The 25,150-nt window shown below is 48.1% G+C and overlaps 1 long non-coding RNA gene across 1 annotated transcript; it reads right to left on the bottom strand.

The window, feature by feature from the left end:
• Positions 1–4,262: 4,262 nt before the first annotated feature.
• On the bottom strand, positions 4,263–24,154 carry LOC121063047. Its single transcript, XR_005815801.1, has 4 exons — positions 24,123–24,154; positions 22,292–22,297; positions 19,619–19,622; positions 4,263–4,403 (listed from the first exon to the last, which is right to left on the bottom strand). It is a non-coding gene; the product is annotated as an uncharacterized LOC121063047 (long non-coding RNA).
• Between the last annotated feature and the right edge of the window lie 996 nt (positions 24,155–25,150).

Here is a 25,150-nt window from a genome sequence, read left to right on the forward strand (position 1 = left end):
AAATTAGAAAGGCCAAAGCTCATCTGGAGCTCAACCTGGCTACTGCCATTAAAGACAACAAAAAATCCTTTTACAAATATATCAATGCGAAACGGAGGACTAAGGAGAATCTCCATCCTTTACTGGATGCGAGGGGAAACCTGGTTACTAAGGATGAGGAAAAGGCTGAGGTGCTTAATGCCGCCTTTGCCTCAGTCTTTAGCGGCAATACCGGTTGTTCTCTGGATACCCAGTGCCCTGAGCTGGCGGAAGGGGATGGGGAGCAGGATGTGGCCTTCGCTATTCATGAGGAAATGGTTGGCGACCTGCTAAGGAGCTTGGATGTGCGCAAGTCGATGGGGCCCGATGGGATGCACCCGAGGGTACTGAAAGAACTGGCAGAGGAGCTGGCTGAGCCGCTTTCCATCATTTATCGGCAGTCCTGGCTATCGGGGGAGGTCCCAGTTGACTGGCGGCTAGCCAATGTGACACCCATCTATAAGAAGGGCCGGAGGGCAGACCCGGGGAACTATAGGCCTGTCAGTTTGACCTCAGTGTCAGGAAAGCTCATGGAGCAGATTATCTTGAGGGTCATCACGCGGCACTTGCAGGGCAAGCAGGCGATCAGGCCCAGTCAGCATGGGTTTACGAAAGGCAGGTCCTGCTTGACGAACCTGATCTCCTTCTATGACAAAGTGACGCGCTTGGTGGATGAGGGAAGGGCTGTGGATGTGGTTTACCTTGACCTCAGTAAGGCTTTTGACACCGTTCCCCACAACATTCTCCTCAAGAAACTGGCTGCGCGGGGCTTGGACTGGCGTACGCTTCGCTGGGTTAGAAACTGGCTGGATAGCCGGGCCCAGAGAGTTGTGGTGAATGGAGTCAAATCTGGTTGGAGGCTGGTCACAAGTGGTGTCCCCCAGGGCTCGGTACTGGGGCCGGTCCTCTTTAATATCTTTATCGATGATCTGGATGAGGGCGTCCAATGCACCCTCAGTAAGTTTGCAGATGACACCAAGCTAAGTGCGTGTGTCGATCTGCTCGAGGGCAGGAAGGCTCTGCAGGAGGATCTGGATAGGCTGGAGCGATGGGCTGAGATCAACTGTATGAAGTTCAACAAGGCCAAGTGCCGGGTCCTGCACCTGGGGCGCAACAACCCCAAGCAGAGTTACAGGCTGGGAGATGAGTGGTTGGAAAGCTGCCTGGCCGAGAAGGACCTGGGAGTATTGGTTGATAGTCGGCTGAATATGAGCCAGCAGTGTGCTCAGGTGGCCAAGAAGGCCAACAGCATCCTGGCCTGTATAAGAAGCAGTGTGGCCAGCAGGTCTAGGGAAGTGATTGTGCCCCTGTACTCGGCTCTGGTGAGGCCGCACCTCGAGTACTGTGTTCAGTTTTGGGCCCCTCGCTACAGGAAGGACATGGAGGTGCTCGAGCGAGTCCAGAGAAGGGCAACGAAGCTGGTGAGGGGTCTGGAGAACAAGTCTTACGAGGAGCGGCTGAGGGAGCTGGGCTTGTTCAGCCTGGAGAAGAGGAGGCTCAGGGGAGACCTTATTGCTCTCTACAGTTACCTTAAAGGAGGCTGTAGTGAGGTGGGGATTGGTCTGTTCTCCCACGTGCCTGGTGACAGGACGAGGGGGAATGGGCGAAAGTTGCGACAGGGGAGTTTTAGGTTGGATGTTAGGAAGTACTTCTTTACCGAAAGGGTTATTAAGCATTGGAACGGGCTGCCCAGGGAGGTGGTGGAGTCACCATCCCTGGAGGTCTTTAAAAGACGTTTAGATGTAGAGCTTAGCGATATGGTTTAGTGGAGTGCTTAGTGTTAGGTCGGAGGTTGGACTCGATGATCTTGAGGTCTCTTCCAACCTAGAAATCTGTGTCTGTGTCTGTGTCTGACATCCCCGGGGTACCATTTGGACAGTCGATCTTTCTGCCCCTGAGTCCACAAGGAACTCCACTTCTTGATGCTGGGGGCCTAACTTCAATTTTATCAAGGGCTCCGTTATACCAGAAGTCCCCAGCAGATGGAGCCCCTGACTCCCCTAATCTTCTTTAAACATTCGCTCATCTTGTAAGCGTTTTCTGCAGTCCTTTTTCATGTGTCCCTTCTTTTGGCAATAAAAACATTCTATCTGTCTTAGATCCCTCTGATCACTCTGGCTCCTCGGAGGTCTTTTTCGTGGTAGCGGAACACCCTTCGGGCGAGGGGGGGGGGCCTTTTTGTCCTTCCCGGACCGCTGCCACTAGAATCCTGGCCTGCCTTTTATGAATCTCTTCTTCTCTTCGCACATATACCTTCTGAGCTTCTCTCAGCAGTTCATCCATCCCTCTATCCTGCCAATCCTCTATTTTTTCTAATTTCCGCCTGATATCCCCCCCATGATTTTGCCACAAATTGCGTTTTTAACAAGGCCTGTCCCACTGGTGTACCGGGGTCCAGTCCCGAATAAAGCTGGAGGTTCTTCCTTAATCTCTCCAGCCATTCTGTGGGAGTTTCATCCTTCTGATGTTCACTAAAGGCCTTCTTTATATTTTGTCCTCTAGGGACTGACTCCCTTATACCTTGTACAATAATAGTCCTTAAATCCTGCATATGACCCCTATCTTGTTCATTTTGGTTATTCCAGTTAGGCCTCTGTAGGGGCCATTTAAGATCTCCCGCAGGACCCTGCTGGTGTTACTGGTCCCAGATTCGCATTCCAGCCCTCCGGATCATGTTCCTCTCTTCTGCAGTGAATAATATACCTAAAATGGCCTGGAGTTCTTCCCAGGTGTAAACATTAGACCCCCAAAATTGGTCTACTCGCTTAGAGACTCCAAGAGGATCTTCTAAGAGATTTCCCATTTCCTTCTTGAATTCTCTGACGTCTCCCGTATTTAGGGGGATGGAGATGTATCCCATATCGGGTTGGGGCCCTCCCATTGCAACCTCTCTTAGGGGATATAGTCTACCCCCATCTTCTCGATTTCTAGTTTGGCTCCGAGTTACCCATCTAGTCCTCCGAGGGGTGTCTGTGGTCAAATCGGGATCAGTATGGTAACTTGGAGCCGTGGGGGGGGTTGGAGGTGGAGAAGGAGATAGATAAGGGGGGGGGTGAAAGTGGGACTTCCTCCTCATTTCGTTCATTCCTTCTCCTCCCCCCTTTTTCTCTTAATGGGTATAAGTTGGCTCGGGTCTCAGATCCTATCCATAGGTGTGCATACTCACTCTCCTCTAGGCTGAAAGGCTCCTTCGAATTCACATAAATGTTTAGAGCCTGACAGATCCAATCCTCAAGGGATCCAAATACTGGCCAATTTAAGGGGTCTCTCCTAATTTGCTTCCCACCCCAGACTTCCATACAATAATGTATCATCTTAACTTTATCCTTACCCCGCCTAGAGGGGTAATTGTTCCAATGTTTAATCATTAACGCTAACGGGCTTTCCGGTGGTATCGGGGGCAACCTAGCCTTGGGTTCCGACCCACCCATGGGACCAGAAGACTTGCTCTTCTTCTGTCCCATCTTCCAGAGTGCCTTCACACACACACACAGTCTTCGCCTCCCGTTCGTGGCCCAGTCCCTCGCGGGAGGTGGGAACCGCACTACCAGGGAGTCCGCACTCACTTCGTCCTCGATTGGACGTCTCACACAGGCACACTCTGGGCTTCCCAACCCCAACCGAACGGATAACCGGCCTATACTTACTCACTCCTGAGTCTTCGTTCGGAGCTTCGTGCACAAAGATTAAGGGGTTACCGGTTGTTTATTTACTTATCGCTGGAACTTTAGGTTCGTCGGTAGGGGTGCGTTGGCTTGGGGACCTCCAGACAGGGACCGCAAAATCAGCGGGGCGCACCTCCCCTGGGAGGGATTCAGCCAAGCTACCACTATCCGAGTCACGGCACCAATTTGTTATAAATTAGTTTTGGTAGAAATCATTCCCAACACATCGTGGGTAGGGTAGATCGAATTTTAATTTATTCGATCAATTCAGCAAGCAGCGATAAATAAAACAGCGCTGGGCGGCCGGGGAGTCTCCTGCTCCGCCAACGGCACACACCCCTAAGCCCACCAGAGTCTCGATTTATAGTCTTGTGGTTCCGGGTTTTTAGTGGCACATCCTGGTGTCTTCTTACACTGCAAGGCCTGTTGCTAGGGGGTCTTCGTCAGTCCTCTGGTGGTCGTGAGGATGAAGATCGTCGTCTTCCTCTGTGTTGGGGTCGTGACTTTGCTGCTGATATGTGTGTTCCCACGCGGGGGGGGGATGCCATTGTGCCCTTTTTTTTTTTTTTTTTTTTTGGAGCTGGTTTCTACTGCAATTGTTAACAGGAAGTTCCCATACTTGTTTTTTTCCTTCAACAGGATATTGGGGATATAAGCAGTCAACCGTTGAAACCCCCCATCAGCAACATTTAATGAACAAACAAGACTTTACCCATTACACTACCTGCCATGGGCTTGGATCTGGGATGTTGTGGAGGTGCTGCCGAAGCTGGTTCGGCCCTCTGACTACTACCCCCTGCTCTTACTCCACGTGGGTGCAAATGATACTGCAAGGGGAAACCTGGACAGTATCAAAAGGGACTACAGAGCTCTGGGGGAAGTAGTCAAGGGCATGGGGGCCTAGGTGGTGGTCTCCTCAATCCTGATGGTGAGTGGAAAATATGTGAGAAGGAGAGCACTGATAAGACAGGTCAATAATTGGCTGTGGAGCTAGTGTCGGTATCCAGGGCTCTGGGTTCTAAGACTATGGGACCCTGTCTGACAATCATCTTCTGCTTCGGATAGATGGAATGCACCTCTCTAAGCGGGGCATCCTATTTGCCATATGGATGCGGGGCATCTATTTTTGCCAATAGGATCGCTGACCTCATAAGGAGGGCTTTAAACTAGGAGTGACGGGGGAAGGACAGGGTAACGAGCAATACACTGAAAGAGTGACTGACAGGGTTGCTGAAAAAAGGGCATTGGGTGATGTGACAAGGAGGGATCACAAAATCAACTAAATGGGGATTAAGCAGGGTCACCTCCAGCGCTTGCAGGTTAGCAAGGTAATGCCTACAAGGCAACATTATAGCAAAATCCCCCAAATGCTTTCTAGGAACCCAACATGCTGGGGTGCCCCTCCAAAGTGTCTGGACACTAACGCATGCAGTATGGGGAATAAGCAAGATGAGTTAGAGACGTGTGTATGGTTGCAGGGCTGCGCTCCTATTGGGATCATGGAGATTTGGTGGAATGGCTTCCATGACTGGAGTATTGCAATGTAAAGATACAGGCTCTTTAGGAAGGACAGGCTGTTGAGAGGAGGAGGGGGTGTCGCCCTCTATGTCAATGACCAGCTGGAGTGTACGGAGCTCTGCCTGGGGATGGATGATGAGCCAAGTGAGAGTTTATGGGTAAGGATTAAAAGAGAGGACAGGTAAGGGTGACATTGTAGTGGGTGTCTGCTATAGACCGCCTGACCACGAAGAGCAAGCGGATGAGGCCCTCCACAGACAAATAGAAGCAGCCTCACGTTCACAGGCCCTGGTCCTCATGGGGGACTTCAACAACCCCGATATCTGTTAGAGGGACAACGCAGCAGGGCATAAGCAATCCAGGAGGTTCCTGGAATGTGTTGATGATAACTTCCTCCTCCAAGTGATAGAGCAACCATCAAGGAGCGGGGCTCTGCTGGACCTCATTCTCACCAACAAGGAAGGTCTTGTTCAGAATGCGAAGGTCAAGGGCAGCCTTGGCTGCAGTGACCGTGAGATGGTGTAGTTCAGGATCCTGAGGGGAGGGAGCAGGGTAAAAAGCAAGCTCACAGCCCTGGACTTCAGGAGAGCAGACTGTGGCCTCTTCAAAGAGGTGCTTGGAAGAGTCCTGTGGGATAAGGCCCTGGAGGGAAGAGGGGCTCAAGAAAAATAGTTAATATTCAAGGGTCACCTCTTCCAAGCTGTGCATCTCAATAAAGAGGAAGTCAGGAAAAAATGCTGGGAGGCCTGCGTGGATGAACAAGGGGCTCCTGGCAAAGCTCAAACATAAAAGGGAGGCATGCAGAGAGTGGAAGCAAGGGCAGGTAACCTGGGAGGAATACGGAGAAACTGTCCAAGCACCCAGGAAGAAAGTTAGAACAGCTAAAGTCCAAATGGAATTGAATCTGGCTAGGGATGTCAAGGACAACAGGAAGGGCTTCTACAAGTCCAGGTTGGAAAGTAGGAGAAATTTCTTCTAGAAAGAGTGGTTAGGCATTGAAATAGGTTGCCCAGGGAGGTGGTGGAGTCACCATCCCTGGGGGTGTTTAAGGAAAGTGTAGATGTGGTACTTAGGGACATATGGTTTAGTGGGTAATTTTGGTGGTAGGGGGATGGTTGGACTAGATGATCTTGGAGGTCTTTTCCAACCTTAATGATTCTATGATTTTAGTAAGAATTTAGCATGATTTTTTTAATTTTCATGATGGGTTTGGCTCATGTTAATTGCTAAGTTAGCAGCTTAAGGGAAGCTGCTGCTTCAGTATTTGAGAAGTGCTAAAGTATTGAAACTGGTACATAACATCTCACTCATTTTGCTTCACTAAAATTTCCCCCTTATTGTTAAACACCAGTTCAGCTACAGCACCAATATCAACATATGGAGTGCTGGTGTCACTGAGTCATTTAAAATCACAATATTTAAACGAGATTTGTTGTGAGTAAGGCTGAGAGCACAGTGCATCTTCAAGGTATCCCTTCAAGGAAGAACTTGTATGTCTACCAGGCAAGTGGACCACTATGGAGAAGGGAATCCAGTACCTGAGGGAATTAGCCGTACGGGAGGTGATTTATAGGGACCTAGACAACGAACAAATATCCACAGATCCAGATGAAGTCAAGTGTACACGACCCATGTGGTGGAAGTTTCTACAGAGTGCACCATCATCATATGCCAGCTCATTGGCAGTAATGGCCTGGAAAGAACATGAGGAAACCACAGTGGATGAATTAACTAAACAACTCCGGCAGTACGAAGAAAGTCACTCCTCTTCCCTACAGGCCTGCGTCTCAGCTGTGGAGAAACTTTCTGAAGAGTTCTACCAGCTTAAAGAGAGTTAATTTTCCTCCCCACCTATCAGGGGTAAGCGTCCGTCTGTGCAAGGAAGAGGATACAGTGGGTACACACCCCGTGGCACCCTGTGGTTTTACCTACGTGACCATGGAGAGGCCATGAGAAAATGGGATGGAAAATCTACCTCGACCCTAGCGGCACGGGTACGTGAGTTGCAGGGAAAAGCAATCGGGAAAAAGGGGTTCTCTGAGTAGCTTGCTGCTCCAACTTCCAGCAGGCAGTCCTCCAGACACAGAAATGAAGATTCTGACCAGGACTAGAGGGACCCTGCCTCCAGCCAGGGGGAGGAAAGGGACAATCGAGTTTATTGGACTGTGTGGATTCGATGGCCTGGCACGTCAGACGCACAAAAGTATAAGGCTTTAGTAGACACCGGTGCACAGTGTACTCTAATGTCATCAAGCTATAAAGGCACAGAACACATTTGTATTTATGGGGTGACGGGGGGATCCCAGCAGTTAACTGTATTGGAGGCTGAAATGAGTCTAACCGGAAATGAGTGGCAAAAGCACCGTATTGTGACTGGCCCGGATGCTCCTTGCATCCTTGGCATAGACTATCTCAGAAGAGGATATTTCAAGGACGCAAAAGGGTTCCGGTGGGCTTTTGGCATAGCTGCCTTAGAGACAGAGGACATTAAACAGTTGTCTACCTTGCCCGGTCTCTCAGAGGACCCTTCTGTTGTGGGGTTGCTGAGGGTCGAAGAACAGCAAGTGCCAATCGCTACCACAACTGTGCACCGGCGGCAATATCGCACCAACCGAGACTCCCTGATTCCCATCCATAAGCTAATCTGTCAACTGGAGAGCCAAGGAGTGATCAGCAAGACTCATTCACCTTTTAATAGTCCCATATGGCCAGTGCGAAAGTCTAATGGTGAGTGGAGACTAACAGTGGACTATCGTGGCCTGAACGAAGTCACGCCGCCACTGAGTGCTGCAGTGCCGGACATGCTAGAACTCCAGTATGAACTGGAATCGAAGGCAGCCAAGTGGTATGCCACAATTGATATTGCTAATGCATTTTTCTCCATCCCTCTAGCAGCAGAGTGCAGGCCAAGGTTTGCTTTCACTTGGAGGGGAGTCCAATATACTTGGAATCGGCTGCCCCAGGGGTGGAAACACAGCCCTACCATTTGCCATGGACTGATCCAGTCTGCGCTGGAACAGGGGGAAGCTCCTGAACACCTGCAGTACATTAATGACTTCATCGTGTGAGGGGACACAGCAGAGGAATTTTTTGAGAAAGGGAAGAAAATAGTCCAAATCCTTCTGAAGGCCGGTTTTGCCATAAAACAAAATAAAGTTAAAGGACCTGCACGAGAGATCCAGTGTTTAGGAATAAAACGGCAAGATGGACGTCATCAAATCCCAATGGATGTGATCAACAAAATAACAGCTATGTCTCCACCAAATAACAAAAAAGAAACGCAAACTTTCCTAGGTGTCGTGGGGTTTTGGAGAATGCACATTCCAAATTACAGTCTGATTGTAAGCCCGCTCTGTCAGGTAAGAAGAATGATTTTCCAATGGGGCCCCGAGCAACGGCAAGCCTTTGAACATATTAAATGGGAGATGGTTCATGCAGTAGCCCTTGGGCCAGTCCAAGCAGGACAATAGGTAAAGAATGTGCTCTACACCGCAGCCGGGGAGAATGGCCCCACCTGGAGCCTCTGGCAGAAAGAGCCTGGGGAAACTCGAGGTCTACCCTTCGGGTTTTCGAGTCGGGGATACAGAGGATCTGAGGCCTGCTACAGTCCAACCGAAAAAGAGATATTGGCAGCATATGAAGGAGTTAAATCTGCTTCGGAAGTGGTCAGTAGTGAAGCACAGCTCCTGGCACCCCGACTGGGTGGTACAGGGCTGGATGTTCAAAGGAAGGTCCCCCTTTACACATCATGCAACTCATGCTACATGGAGTAAGTGGGTTGCACTAATTACTCAGCAGGCTCAGTAGGAAACCCTAGTCGCCCAGGAATCTTGGGGCCACTGAAGATCATCAAAACAACCAGCTGCTTTTCTGGCAGAAAGATCCTGGGGAAACTCGAGGTCGACCCTTCGGGTCTTCCCCTGTCCCCTCCACAGATTGACTCCCTGATGAAAAAAGGCAATAGGTGTAATTGCTAATAGTTTCTGAGATATGGTTTCCGAAGTATAGAGTCGACGACAGTGCTGAGTACAAATACCAGGTTAGAGTCATGACCAGAAATCTCATCATTTCATAAGCCATCGTTACACCACACAGTACCATAACAATCTTAAACCAGGGCCCGGAAAGGATAAACAGCGCGACAGGGAGCACATACAGTAAGTAACGTGCTATAAAACTCAATTTGGGAAACAGGCACAGCAGACTTGAGATTAAGGCGATCAACATTGTGACTAGCAACTATTAAGCAGGTCCAATACTTGTACCAATTTTAGTTTAACACACTCTGGTCAAATCTGTTGATATCTCAACCCTTCGTGCCCCACGTTGGGCGCCAAAAGGACTGTTGTGGTTTAGCCCGGCCAGCAGCTAAACACCACACAGCCGTTCGCTCACCCTCCCCCCTCCCTCTCTGGGATGGGGGAGAGAAATGGGAAAGTGAAGCCTGTGAGTTGAGATAAAGACAGTTTATTAAGACAGGAAAATAATAATAACAATAATAATAATAATAATAGTATTAATAATAATAATGTGTACGAAACAAGTGATGCACAATGCAATTGCTCACCACCCGTTGACCGATGCCCAGCCTATCCCCGAGCAGCCGGCCCCCCCCTCCACCCCGGCTAGCCACCCCTATATATTGTTCAGCATGACGTCAGATGGTATGGAATACCCCTTTGGCCAGTTTGGGTCAGCTGTCCTGGGTCTGTCCCCTCCCAGCTCCTGCTGCATCCCTAGCCTGCTCGCTGGCAGGACAGAGCGAGAAGCTGAAAAGTCCTTGGCTTGGTGTAAGCACTGCTCTGCAACAATTAAAACATCAGCATGTTATCAGCGCTCTTCTCATCCTAATCCAAAACATAGCACCCTGCCAGCTACTAGGAGGAAAATTAACTCTGTCCTAACTGAAACCAGGACAACGAGAAAAGTGGCCAGTTCTCTGTCTCTGTACTGATTCATGGATGGTAGCAAATGCCCTGTGGGGGTGGTTACAGAAATGGAAGCAGAACAACTGGCAGCACAGAGGCAAACCCGTCTGGGCTGCTGCACTGTGGCAAGATATTGCTGCCCGGGTAGAGAACCTGGTTGTAGAAGTACACCATGTAGATGCTCAAGTGCCCAAGAATGGGGCCACTGAAGAACATCAGAACAACCAGCAGGTGGATCAGGCTGCTAAGATTGAGGTGGCTCAGGTGGACCTGGACTGGCAACATAAGGGTGAATAATTTATAGCTTGATGGGCCCATGACACCTCAGGCCATCTAGGCGGAGATGCAACATGCAGATGGGCTCGTGATCGAGGGGTGGACCTGACCATGGACACTATTGCACAGGTTATTCATGATTGTGAAACGTGCTGCAATCAAGTAAGCCAAGCAGTTAAAGCCTCTTTGGTATGTTAATTACTGTATAATACTGTATGTCATCACTACTGTGACTGCTATATTTGATATGAATGGTATCACAGTAAGAGTTATGCAGATAATGATGAATGAATTTTGATAGAATTGGACGAGCACAGCTTTATGATGGAACCAGAACGGGTTTCAGTGTGTGATGATCCAATATCACAGACCATCTCAACAAAGATTGGTGTGACAGTTGGAGCCCAAAGTCAGTCATGGTCTAAACAAAGTCCAGTAGACCTTTTATCTATACATATACTAGGGAAAATGTTGGCCTGCTGCTGAGTGTGGCGGGTGCCATGGTGCCAAAGGATACAGAAACAGCAGAGATGCTGAATGCCTTTTTTGCTTCAGTCTTTACTGCTAAGACTAGCCCTCAGGAATCTCAGACCCTGGCGACAAGTGAGGAAGTCCAGAGAAAGGAGGTTTTTCCCTTGGTCGAAGAGGATCGGATCAAAGATCATCTAAGCAAACTTGACATCCACAAATCCATGGGCCCCAATGGAATTTACCCACAGGTGCTGAGGGAGCTGGCCAGTGTTATTGCTAGGCCACTCTCCATGATCTTTGAAAGGTCGTGGAGAACAGGAGAGGTGCCTGAGGACTGGAAGAAAGCTAATGTGTCCTGGTTTCAGTTAGGACAGAGTTAATTTTCCTCCTAGTAGCTGGTAGGGTGCTATGTTTTGGATTAGGATGAGAAGAGCGCTGATAACATGCTGATGTTTTAATTGTTGCAGAGCAGTGCTTACACCAAGCCAAGGACTTTTCAGCTTCTCGCTCTGTCCTGCTAGCGAGCAGGCTAGGGATGCAGCAGGAGCTGGGAGGGAACAGACCCAGGACAGCTGACCCAAACTGGCCAAAGGGGTATTCCATACCATCTGACGTCATGCTGAACAATATATAGGGGTGGCTAGCTGGGGTGGAGGGGGGGCCGGCTGCTCGGGGATAGGCTGGACATCGGTCAGCGGGTGGTGAGCAATTGCATTGTGCATCACTTATTTTGTACACATTATTATTATTAATACTATTATTATTGTTATTATTATTATTATTGTTATTATTTTTCCTGTCTTAATAAACTGTCTTTATCTCAACTCACAGGCTTCACTTTCCCGTTTCTCTCCCCCATCCCGGAGAGGGAGGGGGGAGGGTGAGCGAACGGCTGTGTGGTGTTTGGCTGCCAGCCGGGCTAAACCACAACATAATGTCACATCAGTCTTCAAAAAGGGCAAGAAGGAGGACCCAGGCAACTACAGGCCAGTCAGCCTCACCTCCATCCCTGGAAACGTGATGGAGCAGCTCATCCTGGAGGTCATCTGCAAGCATGTGGAGGATAAGGAGGTGATCAGGAGTAGTCAGCAATGATTCACCGAGGGGAAATCATGCTTAACCAATCCGATAGCCTTCTGTGATGGGATGACCAGCTGGGTAGATGAGAGGAGAGGGGTGGATGTGGTCGACCTTGACTTCAACAAGGCGTTTGACACTGTCTCCCATAACATTCTCATAGAAAAGCTCGGGAAGTGTGGCCTAGATGAGTGGACGGTGAGGTAGATTGTCAATTGGCTGAATGGCAGATCTCAGAGGGTTGGGCTTAGTGGTGCAGGGTCTAGTTGGAGGCCTGTAACTAGTGGTGTCCCCCAGGGGTCCCCAGGCGTTTCTTTACTGTGAGGATGACTGAGCACTGGAACAGGTTGCCCAGAGAGGTTGCGGAGTCTCCTCTGGAGATATTCAAAACCTGCTTGGATGCCATCCTGCGCAATGTGCTCTAGGTGATCCTGCTTGGCAGGAGGGTTGGACTAGATGATCTTCAGAGGTCCCTTCCAACCTCAACCATTCTGTGATTCTGTGATATGAAAAGTGGTGATTAATTGGGATGTATTGGAAAGTGTGGGACCCAAGCATGACGTAAATGGTATGGAATAAGGGGTGGATATTGTCATGGTTTTGGCTAGGATATAGTTAATTTTCCTCCTAGTAGCTGATATGGTGCTGTGTTTTGGATTAGGATGAGAAGAGCGCTGATAACATGCTGATGTTTTAATTGTTGTAGAGCAGTGCTTACACCAAGCCAAGGACTTTTCAGCTTCTCGCTCTGTCCTGCCAGCGGGCAGGCTAGGGGTGCAGCAGGAGCTGGGAGGGAACAGACCCAGGACAGCTGACCCAAACTGGCCAAAGGGGTATTCCATACCATCTGACGTCATGCTGAACAATATATAGGGGTGGCTAGCTGGGGTGGAGGGGGGGGCCGGCTGCTCGGGGATAGGATGGGCATCGGTCAGCGGGTAGTGAGCAATTGCATTGTGCATCGCATCACTTGTTTTGTACACATTGTTATGATTACTTTTATCATTATTATTATCATTTTCCTTTCTTTTCTGTCCTAATAAACTGTCTTTATCTCAACCCACAAGCTTTTACTTTTTTTTTTTTCCCGTTTCTCTCCCCCATCCCGGAGAGGGAGGGGGAAAGGATGAGCGAACGGCTGAGAGGTGTTTAGCTGCCTGCTAGGTTAAACCACAACACTCTTCCTGAATATTAGAAACTTAAATTGTTTATTAGTGAAAATGATGTGTAGTCTGTCTATTCTTTTGTCAGTTGAGTCATTGAACAACTATACAATATCAGCATCTGCACTTTGTGCAGAATTAAAATATTTATTTTGATTAAACAATGAATGAATTTGACAGTTATTACATGCGCATAGGAATATATAAAGAATTATATGAAAAAAAGAATGGGCTATGCTGCTTAATAATAACTCCTCTTAAAACATCATCTTTTTCCAGATTTGTATTATGGTGGAGAAGCTTTCTCTGTAGAACAGCCACAGTCTTTTACTTGTCCTTATTGTGGAAAGATGGGTTATACAGAAACATCTCTTCAAGAACATGTTGCTTCTGAACATGCAGAAACATCAACAGAGGTGGTAAGCTGCTTCAGCATTTTTTTTATTACAGTGAAAGCATATGAAAATTTCTCATCTAGAAATTGAGTATATTTTTTTCCTTGAAGTGTGTGTTCATTTAAATGCTGAGTGGGGAGGTATGTACTTGTATTTGAGAGATGAGAATGTTTTATTAAGGTTTTTGTAATTAGTGAGTACACTCAATAAAATGTTTCATTTCGGTTAGGTACATGGAAAATGATTAAGTCACCATTGAGTTGTACGCCTCTGTTACTTTTGTTTTTTAACTGGGCAACTTCTAATGTTGTAGTAGCATAGTACTAAATATTTTATTTACACGTAGCTTCTGCCTCCCTCTATGAATATTAGTACCCGTGCTGTTATATTCTGACTATAGGATGAATATAGCAGAGAATCATTGACTTCAGAACTTTAACGCTGATGTTAAATTAGCCCGACAATGTTCTGTTAGTTTGCTTTGTTTGAAAACAAACAAAAATCCAGAAAACATTTCCTGAAAATCAGTGGATGTATTGGAAGTTTCCTACATCTTACTGGTATTCTAATATAGTGAGACTGATCACGTAAGAGAGGAAGAAACCACACTATTTAGTTGGCTTGATATTAAGGCTGCCCTTTTTGGAGCTTATTTACTATATGTTTGGCAATATTTAGAATCTTCTCATGGTTATTCTATATAGCAGTGTCTCTCCATTCACATGTAGTTGCCTAGCTGTCAATCTGGCACACAATGTCCTATAGGTCTATAGTTATGTCAGCCTTCTTTAGTTGGAGACAGAGAAAGGTATGCAGCTGATCTGTTGATCTGTTTTTTTAAAAAGCTTTTGAAATCTGGTATATTTGTGCATCAAAACTTGTTTTTCTGTTAGAATTATTACTGTTGTTTCCCTCTACCACCAGCATTAAAACAGATGGCATGTTAAAGAATATGCTTCATGAAATATTTCTGTTTACAGTCCTCTATCTGAGGTATCAGTGCCTAACAACTTAGTTGGAGTAGAAGAATGTGGCTAAGCAGCTAATAATCTCTTTGTTGGGGTAGCTAATATCATATTTGAGATGTATAACCTCAGATTCTAAAATATTATCACAGATTGCTTTCTGGAAAGGCCTGTTGATAGAAAAAGTTACACATGTAGGTGCCTTTGAAATTCTGATCTATGTGTAAGTGTTAAAATAAATATACTTCATTTTGAAAATAGTTAAGGCTAAAATGGCCTTATCTTTTCTTCCTCACCACCCCTCCAACAGTAGTAATTGGTGCAAAGCGATTATGCACCATACAATAGAGTAAAGGAAGAATTGTTCTGCTTCTGTTTTTGTTGGTAATCATTCTAATCTCTTCCAGTTTTTATATCTAGATGTCACTGTTGCTTGAGCCAAAAGGTCTGAAATTTTTCGAAAGTGTGAGGTGACTTCTTTGCACTTGGTTTTGATGCTATTTGAAATGGTTTATTATCAGACTTCATTTACAGTTTTAAGAAACTACATACTTGCACTGCTTAGTGTTCAGTCTACTTTATTTTTAGAAAAATCTGTAGCCCTGTTTTTAGATTTCTCTTTTTGGTATGGGGGTATGTTTTGTATTTATTCTTAAAGCTTGCTTCGCTAATTTAAGTTATGTATGTTGGCAATCCTAGGTTAAATTCTTAATCATGAAGTTTTGGTATGTTTCCACCAGTGGAGGTTATTATAGAGGAGGATATAGAATCATAGAATGGTTTAGATTGGAAGAGATTTTAAAGATCACCTAATTTCAACCTCCCTGTCATGGGCAGGGACACCTTCCACTAGACCAGGTTGCTAAAAGCCCCATCCAACCTGGCCTTAAACACTTCCAGAGATGGGACACCCACAATTTCTCTGGGCAACCTGTTCCAGTGCCTCACCACCCTCAGAGTAAAGAATTTCTTCCTTATATCTAATCTAAACCTACCCTCTTTTAGTTTCAAGCCGTTACTCCTTGTCCTATCACTACACTCCCCGACAAAGAGTCCCTTTCCAGCTTTCTTCTAGGCCCCCTTTAGGTACTGGAAGGCCACTATAAGGTTTCCCCAGAGTCTTCTCTTCTCCAGGCTGAACAACCCCAACTCCTTCAGCCTGTCTTCATAGGAGAGGTGTTCCAGCCCTCTGATCATCTTTGTGGCCCTCCCCTGAACTTGTTCTAATATGTCCATGTCCTTCTTATATTTGGGCACCCCAGAGCTGGATGCAGTGGTCCAGGTGGGGTCTCACAGGAGCGGAGTAGAGGGGGAGAATCATCTCCTCTGACCTGCTAGCCATGCTTCTTTTGATGCAGCCCAGGATACGGTTGGCTTTCTGGGCTCGTGGTGTTCTTGCCTGACTTCCTCTTTGTTGGGATGCATCGCTCCTGAGCTTGGAGGAGGTGATCCTTGAATATTAACCGGCTTTCTTGTGCCCTTCTCCCCTCCAGGGCTTTGTCCCATGTGACTCTACCAAGCAGATCCCTGAAGAGGCCTAAGTCTGCTCTTCCAAATTCCAGGGTAGCAAGCTTGCTGTGCTCCCTCCTTGCTTCCCTCAGGATCCTAAACTGCACCATTTCATGATCACTGCAGCCAAGGCTGCCCTTGCACTTCACGTTCCCTACCAGCCCCTCCTTGTTGATGAGAATGAGGTCCAGCATAGCACCTCTCCTTGTTGGCAACAAGGATGTTGTCATCAATGCATTCCAGGAACCTCCTGGATTGCCTATGTCCTGCTGTGCTGTCCCTCAAACAGATATCATGGTTCTTGAAGTCCCCCATGTGGTGGTTTTTACCTTGTTGGGCAGCTGAACTCCACCACAACCGCTCTCTCACTCCCCCTCCTTAGAAGAAGAGGGAAAGAAGACAGTATGCTGGAAAGAAAAAAAAAACAACTCACGGGTTGAGATAAGGATAATTTAATTGAAGAGAAAAGGAAAAGGGGAAAAAAAACCACACCACAAAACAGGCAAAGGCTGCGCGGAAGCACAGAGAGAGAGAAAAAAGAAATTGCTCTCTACTTCCCATCAACAAGCGATGTTCAGCCACGTCCCAGGAAGCAGGGCCTCAATGCGTGTAGCGGTTGTTTGGGAGGACAGACATTTTCATAACGAGAGTCCACCCCTCCCCTCTTCTTCCCTTTTCCACCTTTTATTGCTGAGTGTGACATCGTATGGTATGGAATATCCCTTTGGTCGGTTTAGGTCAGCTGCCCTGGTGTTGTCCCCTCCCCATCTCTTGCCCACCTCCAGCCTGCTGGCTCTCGGGGGGTTGGAGGGAGTCCTGATGTGGTGCCAGTATTGCTCAGCAATAGACAAAACACTGGTGTGATACCAGTGCTGTTCTAGCTACAAGTGCAGAGCACAGCACTGTATGGGTTTCTGCATGGAAAGTTAACTTCATCCCAGCCAGACCCAGCACACCCCACAAGAACCAGGGCTTGCGAATGTGAAGCTGCTTATATCCATCTATAGAGGGCCTCATCTGCTTGGTCTTCTTGGTCTTCAGGTGGCCTGTAGCAGACTCCCTCTATAATGTCACCTGTCCCTGCCCTCTCTTTAATCCTGACACATAAGCTCTGTCAGCTCCTCATCCATCCCATGCACTGTAGCTGCTCACTGACATAGAGGGTGATGTCCCCTCTTCATCTCCCCCACCTGTCCTTCCTAAAGAGCCTGTATCCTTCCATTCCAACACTCCAGTCATGGGAGCCGTCCCTCCACATCTCCTTAATGCCAATGAGGTCATAGCCTTGCAGGCATGCATACATCTTTAACTCCTCTTTTTCCCCCATGCTACTTGCGTTAGCATCGAGATATTTGAGTTGGGCCCCTGATGAAGCTAACTTACTGGCTGGAGGGGCTGGAATTCCTTTGTGCTGCTCTTCAGGTGCTCTCCTGCTGACCCATGACCCTTTTCCAGGCTTTGGACATCTGTCACTGACACTGGCATCAAACTGGGAGGAGTGGGATGGATTGATGTTCCCCACCCACTGCAACTGTAGTTTAAAGCCCTCTTCACCAGCTTGGCAAGACTATGACCAAAGATGCTCTTCCCCTTCTCTGATAGGTGGACCCCATCTCAGCTCCCAGTAAACCAGGTTTCTTAAAGCAAGCCCCATAATCTAAGTAGCTGAACCCCCGTCTGTGGCACCAGTCCTGAAACCATCTGCTGATTTGCCAGATTCAACTGGCCCTTTCAATCCCCTCCCTTTTAACCAGCAGGACTGATGAAAAAACTACCTGCACTCCCAAGTCCTTTACTGCTGCTCCCAGGGCTCTGTAATCCCTCTTGACACTCCTCAGGCTGTTCCTGGCTGCATCATTGGTGCCCACGTGAAACAGCAGCAGTGGATAATAGTCCTTAGGCTGTACAAGGCTTGGCAGTCTCTTGGTAACATCCCTGATACAAGCCCCCAGTAAACAGCAGACTTCCCTTAAGAGCGGAACCGGGTCGGCAGATGAGTGCCTCTGTACCTCTCAGAAGAGAGTCTACTGCTACTATCACCTGTCACCTTTTCTTACTTGGACTAGTTGTTACATGGGGAGCAGACCTGTCTGTCTTACTCAGTTTCACCCCCCCCCCCCCCCCCAACGGGTCTTTCCTTTTAAGTCCTCAGAGGGGTGAAGCGGTTCTGTAAGGGCATCTCAGACTTTGGGGAAAGATTCTTCCTCCTGCTGGTCCTTGTTGTTGCCAGCTTCCATCTTCCAGTGTCATTGGCTGCCCTCCCTTCTGTGAGTACTGGTGAGGGAGTTTTGGGCTGTTTGAATACAAATCCGTGTCTGTATTCGTGTTTGTGTTCAAATACTTTTTATGGTTGAAGAATGTATGATTATAGAAGGACATTCTGGGAACTCTTGCCTAGTTTTTGCTGTAGGTTACTATAAAAATGTGCATGCTTGAGGAAGATTATTCAGATCTTAATAAGTTGTAGAGAAATGACTTGTGATTTCCAACTTGTTTGTTCTGACCTCTAAGCTATTCTCACATTTTGACGAATTCTTTAGGAGAAGGAGACCTGGTAAGGGTCTCATGTGAAGGAGTAGTAGTGGAGGTAAAATTGGTCCACCTATTTTAAGATTCAAAGGCTTCCTGGTCTTTCCTAAGAACATATGAACTACTGCTTATAGTTGTGCTGGTTTTACCCTGCTGGGCAGCTTAAACTCCACCACAAACACTCTCTAACTCCACCTTCTCAGAAGAAGAGGGGGAGAAGAAAGTACGCTGGAAAGAAAAAAAATCCTATCAGTGAGCAATGTTGACAATGAAGCTTATCTGTTTCTAGTGGTTTTACCCAGCTTGGCAGTTAAGCTCCACCACAACTGCTCTCTCACGCCTCCTCCTTGAAGGGAAAGGGGTAGAAAATACGATGAAAAGGCCTCAAGTCTTGAGATAAGGACGGGGAGATCAACAAACTAAAAACACCTTCCCCCCATCCATCCTCTTCCACCTCCTCCCCCCAAGTGGTGAAGGGGAACGGGGGAATGGGGGCTGCAGTCAGTCTGTAGCACTTTGTCTCTACCACTCCTTCACAGTCACCCTCTCCCCTGCTCCAATGTGGGGTCCCTCCCACTGGATACAGCCTTTCCCAAACTGATCCTGCGTGGGCTTCCCACAGGCAGCAGCTCTTCAAGAACTGCTCAAACATGGGTCTGTACCACGGGGTTCATCCATCAGGAGCACACTGCTCCAACATGGTTCCCCCATGAGCAGCAACTCCTGCCAGATCACCTGCAAATGTGTGGGCTCCTCTCCCCGGGCTGCTGTTGCAGCCCAGAATCAGCTCTGGCAGGGGCTCTCCACAGGCTGCAACCTCCTTCAGGCCAGATCCACCTGCTCCACCATGGGCTCCTCCATGGGCTGCAGTGTGGAAATCTGCTCCACCGTGGTACACCATAGGCTGCAGGGGGTCGACCTGTTCCACCATGGTCCTCTCCACAGGCCGCAGGGGAACTATAGCTTTGGCACCCGGAGCACCTCCTACCCTCCTTCTGCACTGACCTTGGTGTCTGCAGGGCTGGTTCTCACTCCTTGCTCTCCCAGCTGCTGTTGCACAGCAGTTTTTTCCCTTAAATCTGTTCTCACAGAGGCACAAGCAACATCACTTATTGGCTCGGCTCTTGCCAGCAGCAGGTCCTTTTTGGAGCCGTCTGAAACTGGCTCTTATCTGACACGGGGCAGATTCTGGACTCTTTTCACAGAGGCCACCCCTACAGCCCGCCACTACCAAAACCTTGCCACTTAAATCCAGTACAACAACAAGAATAATGCATACAAAGCAAGTGGTGCACAATGCAATTGCTCACCACCCTCTGACCGATGCCCAGCCGTTCCCTGAGCAGCAGGCCCCACACCACACCCTGACCTGCCACCCCGTATTAATTGTTCAGCATGACATCGTATGGTATGGAATATCTCTTTGGCCAGTTTGAGTTATCTGTCCTGGTTCTGTCCCCTCCAGCTTCTTGTGTACCCCCAGCCTCCCCACTCGCAGGGCGGTGTGAGAAGCTGAAACGTCCTTGGCTTAGTGTAAGTACTGCTCTCTAACAACTAAAATTTCAGCGTGTTATCAACATTATTCTCATCCTAAATCCAAAACAGCATGTCCTGGTTTCAGCTAGCACTGAGCTAATTTTTCTCCTAGTAGCTTATATGGGTCTGTGTTCTGTGTCCTCACCTCACTATAGTATCCTTTAAGGTAATTGTAGAGAGCGATAAGGAGGTCTCCCCTGAGCCACCTTTTCTCTAGGCTAAATAACCCCAGTTCCCTCAATCACTTCTCATAAGACTTGTTCTCTAGACCCTTTCACCATCTTCGTTGTCCTTCTTTGGACATGCTCTAGTACCTTGATGTCCTTCTTAGGACCCAAGGGAATGGAGTCAAGCTGCGACAGGGGAGGTTCAGGCTGGATATCAGGAAAAGGTTCTTCACTAAGAGGGTGATCGTACACTGGAACAGGCTCCCCAGTGAAGTAGTCAGGGCACCAAGCCTGTCGGAGTTTAAGAAGTGTTTGGACTATGCCCTCAGTCATATGGTCTGAATTTTTGGGTAGACCTGTGTGGAGCCAGGAATTGGACTAAATGATCCTTATGGGTCCCTTCCAACTCAGGATATTCTATGATTCTATGATTCTTGTAGTGAGGGGTGTCGCATTAAGGGGTGTAGCCGATTAACTGTTACGGGTCCGGTTGGATTCAGGGTACTGAACTATCACAATCACAGATTCACCAATAACGCATTAACCGATATGGGTCTGGTTGGATTCAGAGCACTGAACTACCACGGTCACGGATTCACCAGTAATGTATAACCATCCTTACTCTAGTCGCATTCAATGAGAACTATCACGGCTAGTAACAATGCAGTTAAGTGCAATTTATTACAGCAACAGGTACACAGGTTCTTTGGATTGCCAGCGATAATTTACTGTCTGCAAAAGCAAGCTAGCATGCATGAAATACACAGGTGCGCAGCCTGGAAATTAACGTGTTAAAAGGCACAAAGACTCTATAGAGATTTCTAAGTTTCCGCGGAGACACACAGTATAACCAAGTGTTCAAATCTCACCCAAAGGTGTCCCAATGGGGGGGAAGAGAGGCTCAGCCCGTCGACTGATCCCAGGAGTCAGGAGGTCCTCGGGATGGTGTAGCCCCTCGTGATGGTATCTCCCCTGATGGTGGTATCTTCCCTAATGATAGTATCTTCCCTAACATCCTGTCCTGGTTTCAATTAGGACAGAGTTAATTTTCCTCCTAGTAGCTGGCAGGGTGCTATGTTTTGGATTAGAATGAGAAGAGCGCTGATAACATGCTGATGTTTTAATTGCTGTAGAGCAGTGCTTACACCAAGCCAAGGACTTTTCAGCCTCTCTCTGTCCTGCTAGCGAGCAGGCTAGGGATGCAGCAGGAGCTGGGAGGGGAACAGACCCAGGACAGCTGACCCAAACTGGCCAAAAGGGTATTCCATACCATCTGACGTCATGCTGAACAATATATAGGGGTGGCTAGCCGGGGGGGGGGGGGGGGGGGCCGGCTGCTCGGGGGATAGGCTGGGCATCGGTCAACGGGTGGTGAGCAATTGCATTGTGCATCACTTATTTCGTACACATTATTACTATTAATACTATTATTATTATATTATTGTTGTTATTCTTTTCCCTGTCTTAATAAACTGTCTTTATCTCAACTCACAGACTTCACTTTCCCGTTTCTCTCCCCCATCCCGGAGAGGGAGGGGGGAGGGTGAGCGAACGGCTGTGTGGTGTTTGACTGCCAGCCGGGCTAAACCACAACACATCCCCTCTCTCTTAGGCCAATTATATTATTTTCTATCTTTTAGGTGGAGCTTGAATGACTCTAGTCAAGCATATCTTATGATTGGTGAAAAGTTTTCCCGTCTCCATTTAAAGTAATAGGCTCCGAGAAATTCAGAGCGCATGCTCAGTGAGGGGTGGTCGCACCTTGGAGGCGGGTAGCTTTTGGGAAGGAGGTGTTTTGGTATTATAATGATATTATAATGAGCAAAAGTACACTAGGGTACAGCATTTGTCAAAACATGACAGGTCATTGGCTCAGGGTAGCAAAAAGTGCGGCTTATCGGTCTCGGTGTGCACAGGAACAATCGAGTCCCCATCTTGTCACAGAGCCTAGCCGCGGTGTCTCCACTCCGCTCTACACTCTGTACTGTTCCTTAGAGTCAGCACACCAGGTTCCCCCAGTGTGATAGCATCTAAGGTTGGAAGCCTAGGGAACGCTCATGTAATGCAGCTACACCCTACCCTGAAAGCCTCTTCAGTGCTGTACATTTTCTTTAAAATGTGAATGTTAGTTTTATTTTCCTAGTTACTTTAGGCAATTGCACCACAAGGGGCCCAAAAATGAACACAGTACTTGAGGTGCAGCCTCACTGGGGGACCAGAGTACAGGGGGACAATCACTTCCCTAGTCCTGCTGGCCATGCTCTTTCTGATACAAGCCAGCATGCTGTTGGCCTTCTTGGCCACTTGAGCACACTGCTGGCTCATATTCAGCTGGCTATTGACCAATACCCCAGGTCCCTTTCCGACAGGCATCTTTCCAGACACTCTTCCCCCAGCCTGTAGAGTTGCATGGGGTTGTTGTGCCCCAAGTGCAGGACCCGGCACTTGGCCTTGTTGAACCTCATACAGTTGGCCTCGGCCCATTGGTCCAGCCTATCCAGATCTCTCTGTAGAACCTTCCTACCCTCGAGCAGATCAACACTCGTGCCTCGCTTGGTGTCTGGAAACTTACTGAGGGTGCACTAGATCCCCTTGTCCAGATCATTGAAAAAGATATTGAAGAGAACCGGCCCCAATACTGAGTCCTGGGGGACACCACTAGTGACCAACCTCCAACTGTATTTATCTCCATTCACCATGACTCTTTGGGCTCGGCCACCCAGCCAGCTTTTAACCCAACGAACAATATAGCCGTCGAAATCATGAGCAGCCAGTTTCTCCAGGAGAATGCTGTGGGAAATGGTATCAAAAGCCGTACTGAAGTCTAGGTAGACCACATCCACAGCCTTTCCCTCATCCACTGAGCGTCACCTTGTCGTATAAAGACAGCAGGTTAGTCAAGCAGGACCTGCCTTTCCTAAACCCATGCTGACGGGGCTTGATCCCCTGGTTGTCCTGTAGGTGCCATGTGATGGCACTAAAGATGATGTGCTCCATGAGCTTCCCTGGCACCGAAGTCAGACTGACAGGCCTGTAGTTCCCAGGGGCCTCCTTCTGGCCCTTCTTGTAGATGGGTGTCACATTTGGTAGCTTCCAGTCAAGTGGGACCTCTTCTGATAGCCAGGACTGCTAATTGTGGAGAACAGTCAGATTTGTTAGAGTCACTGATAAGCACCAGCCTTGGGCAAAAGGGAATTGAGCAGTTTCTTCTTGTTTATCGCTTATACAAACTTTGTGGATGAAGGTCCACAAGCTTGGTCTGAGAGGTTGCTGAAGGAGGGAGTCCTGTGTTGGTGGGATGTCCCATTTTGGTGGCAGAACAGAATCTTGATGGCCAGAGTGCCTGAGTGAAACCTTTTGCTTCATTATGTGTAAAATGAATATTAAAGTTCACCCACTTGAATATGATAATGTGCTTTAAGAAGTACATGCTAAACGTATATGACTGTAGTACTCAACTCTTCACCCAAATCATCCTAAATCATCCTTGTCAAGAAAGAAAGAAGGGTTATTGTCATGGGGGGCTCCCTTCTGAAAGGGACAGAAGGCCCAATATGCCGACCAGACCCAACCCACAGAGAAGTCTGTTGCCTCCCTGGGGCTCGGGTGAGAGACTTTGCTAAGAAAGTCACGCACCTGATACGGCCCACCGACTGCTACACGCTACTGGACTTTCAGGCTGGTAATGATGAGGTAGCAACGAGAAGTCCGAGAGCGATCAAAAGGGACTTTAGGGCTTTGGGGCGACTACTTAAAGGATCGGGGGCACAGGTTGTGTTTGCCTCTGTCCTTCCGATAGGGGGGATCAATGCTGACAAGCAGACTTATCACATTAACACGTGGCTTCGGGACTGGTGCAACTGGCAGAACTTTGGGTTTTTCGATCATGGGAAGGTCTACGCGACACCGGGCCTGCTGGCACCAGATGGGATGCGCCTCTCTCAGAGGGGGATAAGGGTTTTTGCTCAGGAGTTGGCGGGGCTGATAGATAGGACTTTAAACTAGAGTCGAAGGGGGAAAGGGATAAAACCAGTCACGCCGGTGATGAGCTAAGGGATGGTGTGCTAGAATCAGAGGGACTGTGTGCTAGTGAGGTCCTTTGGTCTGCTCCACAAGGTGCTGCATATAGGGAGGCGCATTTGAAGTGCTTCTACACAAACGCACGCAGTATGAGGAATAAAATGGATGAGCTAGACGTCTTGGCCCAGTCCCACAGCTACGACATCACTGGCATAAGCGAAACCTGGTGGGATGAGTCCTGTGGCTGGTGTGTTGCAATAGATGGTTACAGGCTCTTCAGGAGGGACAGGCAGGGTAGGCAAGGTGGGGGGGTGGCGATGTGTGTGAAGCATGAGCTGGACTGTGTGGAACTTCAAGTTGGCGATGGCAAAGTTGAGAGCCTCTGGGTAAGGACTAAGGGACGAACAAATAAAGGGGATGTCATTGTGGAAGTCTATTACAGACCACCTGGCGAGGACGACAACGCCGATCCTTAAACGCCGATATTCTTTGCAGAACTAAGAGATGCCTCGAGATCAACTCCCCTTGTCCTTATGGGGGACTTCAACTTGCCGGACGTCAACTGGGATCACCACACGGCTGACACGAGCAAGTCCAGGAGGTTCCTAAAGCACCTAGATGATAACTTCTTGGTGCAGGTGCTAAGGGAGCCAACTAGGAAAGGTGCCCTCCTAGATCTATTGCTGGAGAACAGAGAGGGTCTTGTGGGGGACGTGGCAATTGGCGGCCGTCTCGGTCATAGTGACCATGAAGTGGTTGAGTTTAGAATTTATGGTGACAGAAGGAAAACTGCCACCAAAACTTCAGCCCTGGATATGGGGAAAGCAGACTTCAGACTGCTCAGGGAACTAGTCAGCAAGGTCCCCTGGGAAGCTGCTTTTGAAGGCATTGGCGTCCATCAGTGCTGGTCCAT

Source organism: Cygnus olor (assembly GCF_009769625.2).
Source record: "Cygnus olor isolate bCygOlo1 chromosome W unlocalized genomic scaffold, bCygOlo1.pri.v2 SUPER_W8, whole genome shotgun sequence".
NCBI lineage: Eukaryota > Metazoa > Chordata > Aves > Anseriformes > Anatidae > Cygnus > Cygnus olor.